Raw genomic sequence first — 11,326 nt, 5'->3', positions numbered from 1 at the left:
GGAAAAAGTTAAGGCCAAGGTGTGGTGTCACTAGTTCCTGGGGTCTTTTCCTTAGCAACCTGTATAGTAAAGAAAAAGCCCACACTGTGCTTTCAGGAGAAAATTGATATTCTTTAATTAAACATTTGAAGCTTTCTGTAGTAAAATAATTTTATACTTAAAAATTGGCTCAAAGTGTTCAAGGAATTCTGTTTCCCCTTAACGCTTTTCTTCCTCTTTCTTTCTTTCTTTCTTTCTTTCTTTCTTTCTTTCTTTCTTTCTTTCTTTCGTTCTTTCGCAGGTCTGGGGATGGAACCCAGTGGCATTCTACCTCTGAGCTAAACCCCCAATTCTGTCTATTTACCTATTTATTTATTTATTTATTTATTTATTTATTTTTGCAGTACTGGGGATGGAACCCAGGGGCATTCTACCTCCGAGAGACACCCCCAGCCCTATTTTTTATTCTTTGTTTTGAAACAGGGTCTCACTGAGTTGCAAAGGGCCTCACTAAGTAGCTGAGGCTGCCCGCGAACCGTGATCCTCCTGTCTCAGCCTCCCAAATGCTGGGATTACAAGCGTGCACCACCACGGCTGGCTTTGTAGAAAAATAATTTTAGACTTAAAAAAGTGTATCAAAGAGTACGAGGAATTCCATTTACCCTTTATTCAACTTCTCCTAATATTAGTTCCTTGCATGACAGTGCATTGTTTTTCTTTTCCTTATTTCTGGTGCTGAGGATTGAACCCAAAGCCTCACCTGCACTAGGCAAGTGCTCATTACTCAGCTACCTCCCAGCCATGTATTGCGATCCTTGACAACAGGACATTAATGTCCACACAACACTTTTAACTGCTCTACGGACATAATTTGAATTTCTCCAGTTATATTACTAGTGCCCTTTTTCTTGTCCAGGATCCAACCTGTGATCTTGTATTATATTTAGTTGCCAGGTATCTTGGGACTCCTTGTAGCCTGTGAAAAATTATCCGTTTCCTTCCTTCCCTCCCTCCCTCCCTCCCTCCCTCCCTCCCTCCCTTCCTGTCAAATGCAGGGGCTTTCTACCTCCTAGCTATACCCCCAGCCCTATTTTTTATTCTTTATTTCTGAAACAGGGTCTCCCTGAGTTGCAGAGGGCCTCACTAAGTAGCTGAGGCTGGCTTCAAACCCGAATCCTCCTGTCTCAGCCTCCCAAGTTCCAGGATTACAAGTGTGTGCCCCACATCTGGCCTCCTCGGCTTTCTTTGGGTCGTTTAATTTGTAGAAGGCCTCTCAGTGTGTCTCATTTCTCGTGATTTACAACAAGGTCATGGGACTTGGGAAGAATAGTACAGTGTTCTTAGTGCGTTATGTCAAAGGATATATGTTGTTGATATGCCGTTGTATTAAAAGGGATGCTCAGGCTGATCTCTTGGGCAAGGTGCTACCTGTCAGACCTCTCTGCTGTATGGCTCCAAATTTCCCCTTTGTAATGGATAAATTGTAGGAATTACTCTTTGAGATTGTGCAAATATCTTATTTTTCCATCATACTTTTACTTATTGATTTTAGCATTCATGGTCTTAACTGTTATATTATTATTATTTATTTCCACCTCTCCTATTTTTTTTTTTTTTGCATTACAGGATGTTGAAGCCAGGAGTGCTCAACCACAGAGCAATACTGCCAGCCCGCTTTCTTGAGACAGTCTCATTACATTGTCCAGGGTGGCCTTGAACTGTGATCCTCCTCCCTCAGCCTCCCAAGGCACTGGGATTACAGGTGTGTGCCACTGCACCTGACTCTCTTTCTACTTTTTAAAATTAGAATTCTTTTTTTTTGTGTGTGTGTGGTATGGTACTGGGGGTGGAACCCAGGGGCTTTCTACCTCCGGGCTACACTCTCAGACATATTTTATACTTTATTTGGAGACAGGGTCTCACTAAGTTGCTGAGGCTGGCTTTGAACCTGTGCAATTCTCCTGTCTCAGCCTCCCAAGCGCGGGCATTACAAGCATGGCCCACCACGCAAGGCTAAAATTGGAATTCTGCTGTAAGGAAGTGCTGTCTCCTCCCTTCCTCCCTCCCTCCCTTCCTTCATTGCGTACTTCTGCCAACAGGGACTGATGGGCACTTGTTTATTCTGTGGGTTGTCATCCAATACGGTCATTATTGATTCTGTTGCTCTGGTTGTCTAAGCTTGGGCTCTGGGGCTCCTTTAGTCCGTTCTCAACATGCGCCCATGCTCCATCATGTGGGCGTGTGTGCGGTGCTTGAACCCAGGGCCATTCTACCCCCGAGCTACACCCCCAGCCTTGCTTTTTATTCTTATTTTGAAACAGGGTCTCATGAGTCTCGAAGGGCCTCACTAAGTAGCCGGGGCTGGCTGTCTCCGCCTCTCGAATGCTGGGATCTCAAGCGTGCGCCACCACGCCCGGCAGATTCTGTTATTTTTAACATTTGTGGCTATCTATTTTCCGCCCACTTTTTACCAAGATGTCAGTTTTCTAAACAACTATTTCTCAAGCTGCTGGTGAAGAAAGATGTCCTACCCTGTGACTGAATTTCTTGTTGTTTTGAAGCGATGACTTTTGAGACCTAAACCTTTCCCCCAAACAAAAATCTTAAATATGAATCCAGGGGCAAACACATTTCATTTCATGTTTTCTAAGCAACTGGCTGATATCATAACCACTATAAACACTGTGTGGTCCTGACCACAGCAACTTGATTAAAATTCAAGTGGAGGGCCGTTTTTTTTTTTTTTTTTTTTTTTTGTTGTTGTTGTTGTTACCGGGAATGAAACTCAGGGGCATTCTACCTCTGAGCTACATCCCCAGCCTTATATTTATTTATTTATTTATTTATTTATTTATTTATTTATTTAGGTTCTAGGGATGGAACCCAGGGGCATTCTACCTCCAAGCTACACCCTCAGCCTTAGTTTTTATTTATTTATTTATTTATTTATTTATTTATTTAGGTTCTAGGGATGGAACCCAGGGGCATTCTACCTCCAAGCTACACCCTCAGCCTTAGTTTTTATTTATTTATTTATTTATTTATTTATTTATTTATTTATTTATTGTGGTTTGGGGATGGAACCCAGGGGCATTCAATCTCTGAGCTAACCCCCTACCCTATTTTGTGTTCTTTATTTTGAAAAAGGGTCTCACTGAGTTGCAGAGGACCTCACTAAGTAGCTGAGGCTGCCCTCATGTCTCAGCCTCTCGGATGCTGGGATTACAAGGTGTGCTCCCATGCCTGGCCAGTTTTTTTTTTTTTTTAAACTAATACTGAGGATGGAATCCAGGGGTATTCTACTTTCAAGCTACATGCCCAGTGCATTTTTAAAAATTTATTTTGAAACAGTGTCTCGCTAGGTTGCTGAGGGTCTAAATTGGAGGCTAGCCACCAATCTGCAATCCTCCTGTCTCAGATTCCCAAATGCTGGAATTATAGGCATGCATCATCATGCCTAGCTGCGTTTGAGGTTTTAAATACTTGAGATGGCTGATGGCGCACACTTCTAATCCCAGTACCTGGGAGGCTGAGACATGAGGATTGCAGCCAGCCCCAGCTACTTAGTGAGGTCCTTTGCAACTCAGTGAGACCCTGTTTCAAAATAAAGAATAAAATATAGGGCTGAGAGTGTCACTTGGAGGTAGAATGGCCCTGGGTTCCATCCCCAGTGTTAAAAAAAAAAAAAACTCTTTTGGAGAGAATAGAAATTAATGACATGTTAATGACAGCTGTTTGTTCTCCGGAGTCACGTCTTATACTTTTCTCAGTACTTACAAGAAAGAGAAGAGAAACGCTGTCTGCCTCCGGAAGAAGACTTCCATTTTTCCTGGCTTTCTCTATCCCTGGGTTTAATTTATTTATATATCTATTTTTTAAAATCATATATATATTATTGGTGCATTATAATCTCACATCATAAAGTAGGTCATGTTGATAATGTGCCCTCCCCCACCTCCCATTTCCCTCCCTCCCAATACTGAGTGTCCAGGTTGACAATGTTACATTCACACTTATACACATATCCGGATGTAGCTCCTCCATTAATCAACCTCAGCCTTCTTCCTCTCCTACCCTTCCATTCTAGCTTTGCTGAGGTTTCCCCTCCATTATCTGGAGTCCCTCTGGTATTCCTAATACTCCCTAGTTTGGGCATATTAGAGAAAACGTATGTCCCTTCTCTTTCTGTACTTGGCTGATCTCACTTAAAATAATGTTCTCCAGGGCTTTCCATCTTCTTGTGAATGACAGGATTTTGTTCTTCTTTATAGCTGAGTAGAATTCCATTGTGTGTATGTCCCATAATTTTGCAATCCATTCTTCTGTTGATGGAGACCTAGGTTGGTTCCATATTTTGGCTATTGCGAATTGTGCTGCTATAAACATGGCAGCACAATTTCAACCCTTTGGAAAGATACCCAGGAGTGGTACAGCCGGATCATATGGTGGTTTCCCTGGGGTCTTTCCAGGCCCACTTGAATGAGTTCCATTTTGGGGACGGTGTTGAACTCTTCCAAGATTCTCTTCTGGAGAATTAATCTGACTTCAGGTTCAGAGTCAACTGACCTTTCAGAAACTCCTTGTGGACAGGTAATTGCTTTTGCCTTCCTGGTGTCCTAGGATTTGAGTTTGTCTCTGGGCCAGCACACTGGGACACTGGAGGGGTCTCCATTCACATTTTATTCTGCACCTCCTCACTACCTCTGGAGAGTGCAGTGCACTGTGCAATTGTGTCAAGAAAGCAGTTCTGTTTTATGTTTACAAAACAAAATACCTGACTCAGAAATTGGGTGTTTTTGTTTGTTTTATTTTTAGTTTTAGTTTGTGCTAGGGATCGAATGGAAAAAATCTACATTTAGCTGAGATTTATTAAAGATTTATATTCTAGATACTGTGCTAAATTTTAGCTACTTTAAACTTCTTTCTCTCTCTCCCCCTCTCTCTCTCCCTCCCTTCATCCCTCTTTTTTGGTACAGAAGATTAAACTCAAGAGTGTTCTACCTCTGACTGTACTCCCAGCCCTTTTTATTTTTTATTTTGAAACATGATCTTGCTAAGTTGCTGGGGGTCTCACTAAATTGCTGAGACTGGCCTGGAACTTGTGGTCCTCCTGTCTTGGCTCCCCAAGTACTGGGATTACAGATGTGTGCCACCATACCTGGCTCTACTTCTAATTTCTAATCTTTGCAACAACAATGCTGTGTAGATGTGCCATTTTACAGATGAGGAAACTGGGGTCTGGGGAGTTAAGTAATTTTGCCTAGGGTCTCAAAAGTAGTAGTCAGCACAGCAAGAGATCCAGATCTAGGTTCCTTTTCCCCTGAGCCTTTTTGTTTTGTTGAGATGGAGGTCTTATGCATCCAGGATACCCCGAACTCCAGGGTAAGCCTCCTGTCTCAGCCTCTTGTGTAACTGGGACTAGCAGCTGAACCACCGCCTCTAGCCAAGGCCTCTGACCAGTCACTACAAGACAGAAGACGAGTCTAGCCTCCGGGCTCTCCTTGGCTCTTGAGACACAGAGGCACACACATGCACACTGCCTCATGTTACTTTGCTGGAGACTCCTAAGGACTGTTCTCTCATGATAATTTTGATTTCTTCTGAGAGTATCGGGTTGCTATAAAAGGCTAACTTCTAGAAACCAAGTGTCCCACTTCAGCTAAAAGACTTTTTTTTTTTTTGCAGTACTAGGGATGGAACCCAGGGGTCTTCTACCTCCAAGCTACACCCCCAGCCCTATTTTTTATATTCTTTATTTTGAAACAGGATCTCACTGAGTTGCTGAGGCTATCTGTGAACCCTGATCCTCCTGTCTCAGCCTCCCAAGCACGGGACACAAGCGTGCCCACCACGCCCGGTTTATTCTTAATCTTTATTTGAACCATGTCACTGGCTTTTTCCCCCTTTTCATCTCCAGCATACTGTCTTCTTGGCTCCCCTCTTCTTCCAAAGAAAATCTCTCAACAGCCTGTTCAGAATTGCAGGTCAAATAAAAACAAAAGAAGACAAGAATTGTCTAAATGTAAAGTGCTGGAAAATCCAACATTTTATTTACTACATCTCGGTGACTACATAAATGCTGAAACATTTTAACACTGAAAAGCATGGTGGCATCATAACTTGCTTTTTTTTTCTTTTTTTTTGCTTAGCAAACACAGCAGATGATATTGCACGGCATAAAGTAAGAACAGTAGCGAAGCTTAAAAAATAATGAAGAAACTTAATGCAGTACAGGAGATACTCATAGACACGCCGAGTGCATTGCACTTTGCGATGCTACACGCAGAAATACAGAAGAAGCACTGGACAGAGGGAAAGAGAGAGACAGTATTAGCCAACAACCCTAACGGGACAATAATCATCTTGTGGGGAATGTAGGTGCAACGGAGAAACTACCACTGGTTTCTAATTGACAAAGAAAATGACAGCAACATTGACCATTTATCAAAAAATCTTTTAAACCCCTCATGGTTAGGTTTTTCACTAATCACTTACTTACATCTTTCCTTTCTTTTTTTGTTGCTAAGGAAGAACTCCCATCTGCTCTTGGAAGATTTTTCTACTCTACTGATCTTTTTAAATTTTTATTTTATTATTATTATTATTTTACCTGATGATTGTCTTAGGCACCCTCCTTACATAATAAACCATCAAGCTAACTTGAACAGGGAAACTGAGTCACACTCGAACTGAAGCTTAGATCGGAGATGTACCAAAAAGAGAAAATGGCGGAGGGACGGGTCTACGTGTGTTACAGATGAGCTGATTCAGATGGGACAGCGGACACAAAAAGGTATGAAGACAACTACCCGAAGCAAAGTGGAAGACAAGGTTTTAAAGTTTATTTGTTTATTTATTATTTTTTTAAAAAATACTTGTCACTTGGTTCAGACGGCAAATCTAAAATAAGCCCACAATGATTATGTAATAAACGCAGAACATACCACAGAAAACCGAGACTAACCCAAAATCTGACAGTGTGACCTTGCGGATGCAGCTCTGCTCCGCTCTCACTGCTGATGGCAAAAGTCAGCGTCCTCACCCGAGGCTGGAGGAAACACTGTGCAGCAGCGTTAGGGAAACAGGTGACCCATCGGTACTCCCAAGAGAGCGCTGGCCGAGCCTGCGACTCAGAGCCCATTCGTTGCCTTCCTGACGATACAGGACGAACAGAAAAGTGTTCCTAAGGAAACGTCGCTTCTGACCCCAACTTTCTAAAGCCCTCCCTTTCCTTCCCCACCCCAAACATACCTGCAAAAGAAAACACGGTAAAATCCTGGGTCGAGAGAGAACATATGTACATCTATGGGTTTATGACATGCAGTCGCAGCAGGTCATCTCAGCTCTTGCCAGGACGCCCGTGTGGTCCAGGAGGAACCCAGTGATGGGAGCTGCCTGGGTGGAGGGGCTACAGCCTAGAGCAGCTTCCAGTGAAGAAGAAAACTGTCAGAAGAGTGAGGGAGACAGACTCAAGGAGCCCTGGGATCCATGCGCCTCCAGGACCTGCACATTTCAGGATAATCCTCCCAACTCTGATAAAGTACCTGCGAAGGCAACAGGAGGGGCATTTGGCAGGAGCAGATTTCAAGACACATGTATGAGGAGGCGTATGTAGCCTTGAGGCATTTTTCTTAAATTAGAATGATGATGAGGCCGGGCCGTGATGTTTTGCATCCTCCTTGATCACACCGGCCTAAGGTGTGTATGTCTGTTTGTCTGTCTGTCTGTCTGTCTGTCTGTCTGTCTGTCTGTCTGTCTCTCTCTCTCTCTCTCTCTCTCTCTCTTTTTCTTTTTCATACCAGGGATGGAACCCAGGGGCATTCTACCTCAGAGCCTCATCCCCAGCCCTTTTTATTTTTTATTTGGAAACAGGATCTCACTAAGTTGCTAAGAGTCTCGCTAAATTGTTCAGTCTGGCCTCAAACCTGCGACCCTCTTGTCTCAGCCTCCCAAGTACCGGGATAATAAGCATGCACTCTCACACCCAGCTTGACTCTCTTTAAGGGCATGGGATCATTATGCTCTCAGCATGGCTAGACAAGCTCTCTCTCCAGGCCCTGCCCCTGCCCAGACAGCAATTCAGAAACTTGAGGAAACTTAGAGGATTTCCAGATTCAAGTTAGCTTGTCTCTGTGTTTTTACGCTCATTACTACTCATACCCGTGACAATGGTATACATTTTTTAAAAAGGAGCAAAGTATCTCACAAATGCCGGTGCTTTGAAACATTAAACATTTCTTTGGGATCTCAGGTCTTACCTGCAAAGTAACTATTTTTTTCTCTAAAAACAAAAATTAAATGCATAAATTAAAGGAAGAACACTCGTTTTGGCATGTACAAGTTTTTGAGGGGAAACTTGGCAGTGTTCACAGCACAAGGGAGAAGTGCCTGCTAAGAACAGCTAAAGATACACCCTGCAGCAGAGAAGCCCCTGCCTCGCTGATCTTAGCACTGAGAACAGAAAGATTGTAACATAAAACTCTGGCCATTTTAATTCTACTATATACATTTTAAAAACTACACAGTCATAAATTAAAGCAGTGATTAAATAAGCTCATATAAAATGTCATTAAATTAAAAAAATCACAGCACGTTATAGAGAAAAATAGGAACCAGTTTCACAAAAAAGAGATTATATATAGATATATATATATGTATTTTTTTTACCCTGTGGAAACAAATTTTCTATGAAACAGAAAACCTTCGTAAGTAACCCTCAAAATGATAATCATTTCTTATCCCATTCTTGCATTTTTACACACCCCTTTAGCCCACCTGGGGAATATTTCCAGAAATTAAGTCTTCCTTGAGCAACAGAGCAGTTCTGCCAAGAAAATAAACCCCAAACCAAAGGGGAAGGGAAGGGATATCCCAGACATACAAACTACAAAATAAATAAGAATTATAAAGTTTTTTTTAAAGTAACCTTAACAGTTATCAAACTAGTAAGTTCTGCTTATCACATAGACTCTTTATACAACATAACCCTAAAACTTTATTACTATGAGGTATTTGGAGGAATTGGTAAAAGTGATACACGGCCTGCCTGGGGAGAGAACCCGGGAGGTGGGGGAGGGACTTGAGGGTGGACGGGAAGAGGAGCTTTGGTTTATCAGCAAGAAATTGAGGGGGGGAGTCATCCTTTGGTATTAAAGAAAGTTTCATTGCATGGTTGCACGGCAAAAGCACCACGGTGAATAATTATTCCTTTTTTTTTTTTCATTAGTGGCCTTTCTAAGAGGCTGAGGTATTCAAAGAGTATAAGGTGAGAGGTTAACAGCGGTTTAACACTTTGGTTCAAGCAAGGCACTCGTCCTAGGAGTTTACAAAGTTTGCAACATGTTTGCCTAGAGATTTACAAGAAGAACTAGCAGTAGTAAGAGAAGTTATTTCCTAACTCTTACCATATCATTTATTAAGAATGAAGACAGGTTTACACACGGAGTGAAGGGGGACAGAGGATGCGGGAAGGGAAGGGGCGGAGCTCCCTCTGCAGACCAAGGCCGTGCATGAAATATCTTTGGTATTCTTTGGTATCATCAATGTGATTAAAATCACCAATGGAAATCGAGTGAGGTAGCGTCTTTGGTTCACACTATAAATAGTAGATCTTTACACTTTTTTTTTCTTTTTTCTTTTTTTTCTTTTTTTTCAACACGTGGAAGTAGCTATTTCTTACCTTCTGCTTCTTTGACCTTAACTGCTTAGGAAATAGTTACCAATGGACTGGAAAGCTAACCACACCACAGTAAGAATCCAGAAGGCCAAATGCGTCTCAAAACAGCCTCTGGTGTTTGAATGCACCCTAAATGACTGGATAGAAGAGGGATAAGTGCTTTCTCTTTGTTTGCTAAATGCATAGTTCTCATCCTTTATGTACACAGAAAGGAGGACCTTTCTTAGGGAAAATGTCTTTATAGCTCATGTGAAAATGTCCTGGGACTCTTTGGTATAGCAAAGTTTGCATTTAACCTGCAAAGGTGGTCTATTCACCTGGGGTGGGAATGGGAGTGGAATGAGTCCAATGTAGTGTCGTGCTTTTATATCTTCCTGGAAAAATAATTGTTGTTTTTTTTCCCCAGAGGGTGGGGGGACACAATGAGCAATGTGTTCAGCTAGAACTTCTGGATTTCCCCGCATGTTGTCTTTGGTCTTTGGAGTCTATTCCAGCTGTATCCGGGGACTGGACTATTCAGTTCCTGCCATCTAGATCTCTTTCACCTGAACATTTATGGAAGTCTGGGATTAGGGTATCCAGATTTTACACCTGCTGGCCCTCTTTCAGGAAAGTTTCCAGTTAGGAGAGGACCTGAATGATCCATGGGCAAAACAGACTCACTGACATGCTATAAAAAATAAAGTATTATTTAAGTGCAGTTTTGTAATTAACAAACACACAGATGAAAGAATGAGACACCCCCCCCCCCTTTTAGGTGAATTTTGCTAAATAGACAAATGTGGGGTGAACACTGACACGTGATCTACTCTGGTGAGTGTGGTAGGTTAAATCAGGAGCTGGAAGCATTGTTTGCTGCAAGGAACTCAGAAGCAAGTCAAGAATCTGTCACACATGATGTTGTGTATTGCTTGTGAGAAGCTGAGTATGCCGGTTATTATTTCTAAAAACCAAAATGTTGTGAGGATGCTTAAATTGTCTAGTTAAAAAAATGCTTATCAGGCTCTGATTTGTGCATCTGTTTATGCGAAAATATATCTCTAGGCCCTGAAGTTGCATAATGGGTGCAAATTCAATGCTGGTATGAAGATCATCTTTGGTGTTAGCAAGTAGAAAAACTTGGTATTTAAAAAAAAAAACTTATGGTGGGATATTTAATGCGTAGTGATATTTTTTGAGACTGTGCCTACACAATACCAAAATAATCGGTTGAAAATGAAAGCTGCAGTTGAATTAATTTGGGGGATAGTACAGAAAAAAGCAAAAAAAAAAAAAAAGGTGGTTGTCAGAATTCTATTTTTGTTTTTCCTGGAGTATTGAACTTTGGTAAGATTGCATGTAGACACAACTTGAATTTCCCTGCATTTTAAATTCTCATATTTTAAATAAATAAGGCTCTCCTCCCTCCTAAATTATAAACACATTATATAGCTTCCTCCATTCCCAGAGAAAGAGAAAATATTAGTCATTTTTGTTCCTTTTTGTATATGCCATTGATAGTATTATATTTTCAGTAAATCTTGAAGGGTGACCATTTAAACAGTCTCTTAAGAGCTGACCTATAATTGTGCAATATTTAGAAGAGGAGATTTTAAGCTGGAATTTGGGATGTGATAAGTCCTAACACAAAACACGTCAAGGCAATTGCCGTATTCCGTTAAAGGAGGAGGA

The sequence above is a fragment of the Muscardinus avellanarius genome, assembly GCF_963383645.1.
Source record: "Muscardinus avellanarius genome assembly, chromosome: 12".
In the NCBI taxonomy this organism is placed as follows: Eukaryota; Metazoa; Chordata; class Mammalia; order Rodentia; family Gliridae; genus Muscardinus; species Muscardinus avellanarius.
This window is presented reverse-complemented; position numbering follows the sequence as displayed.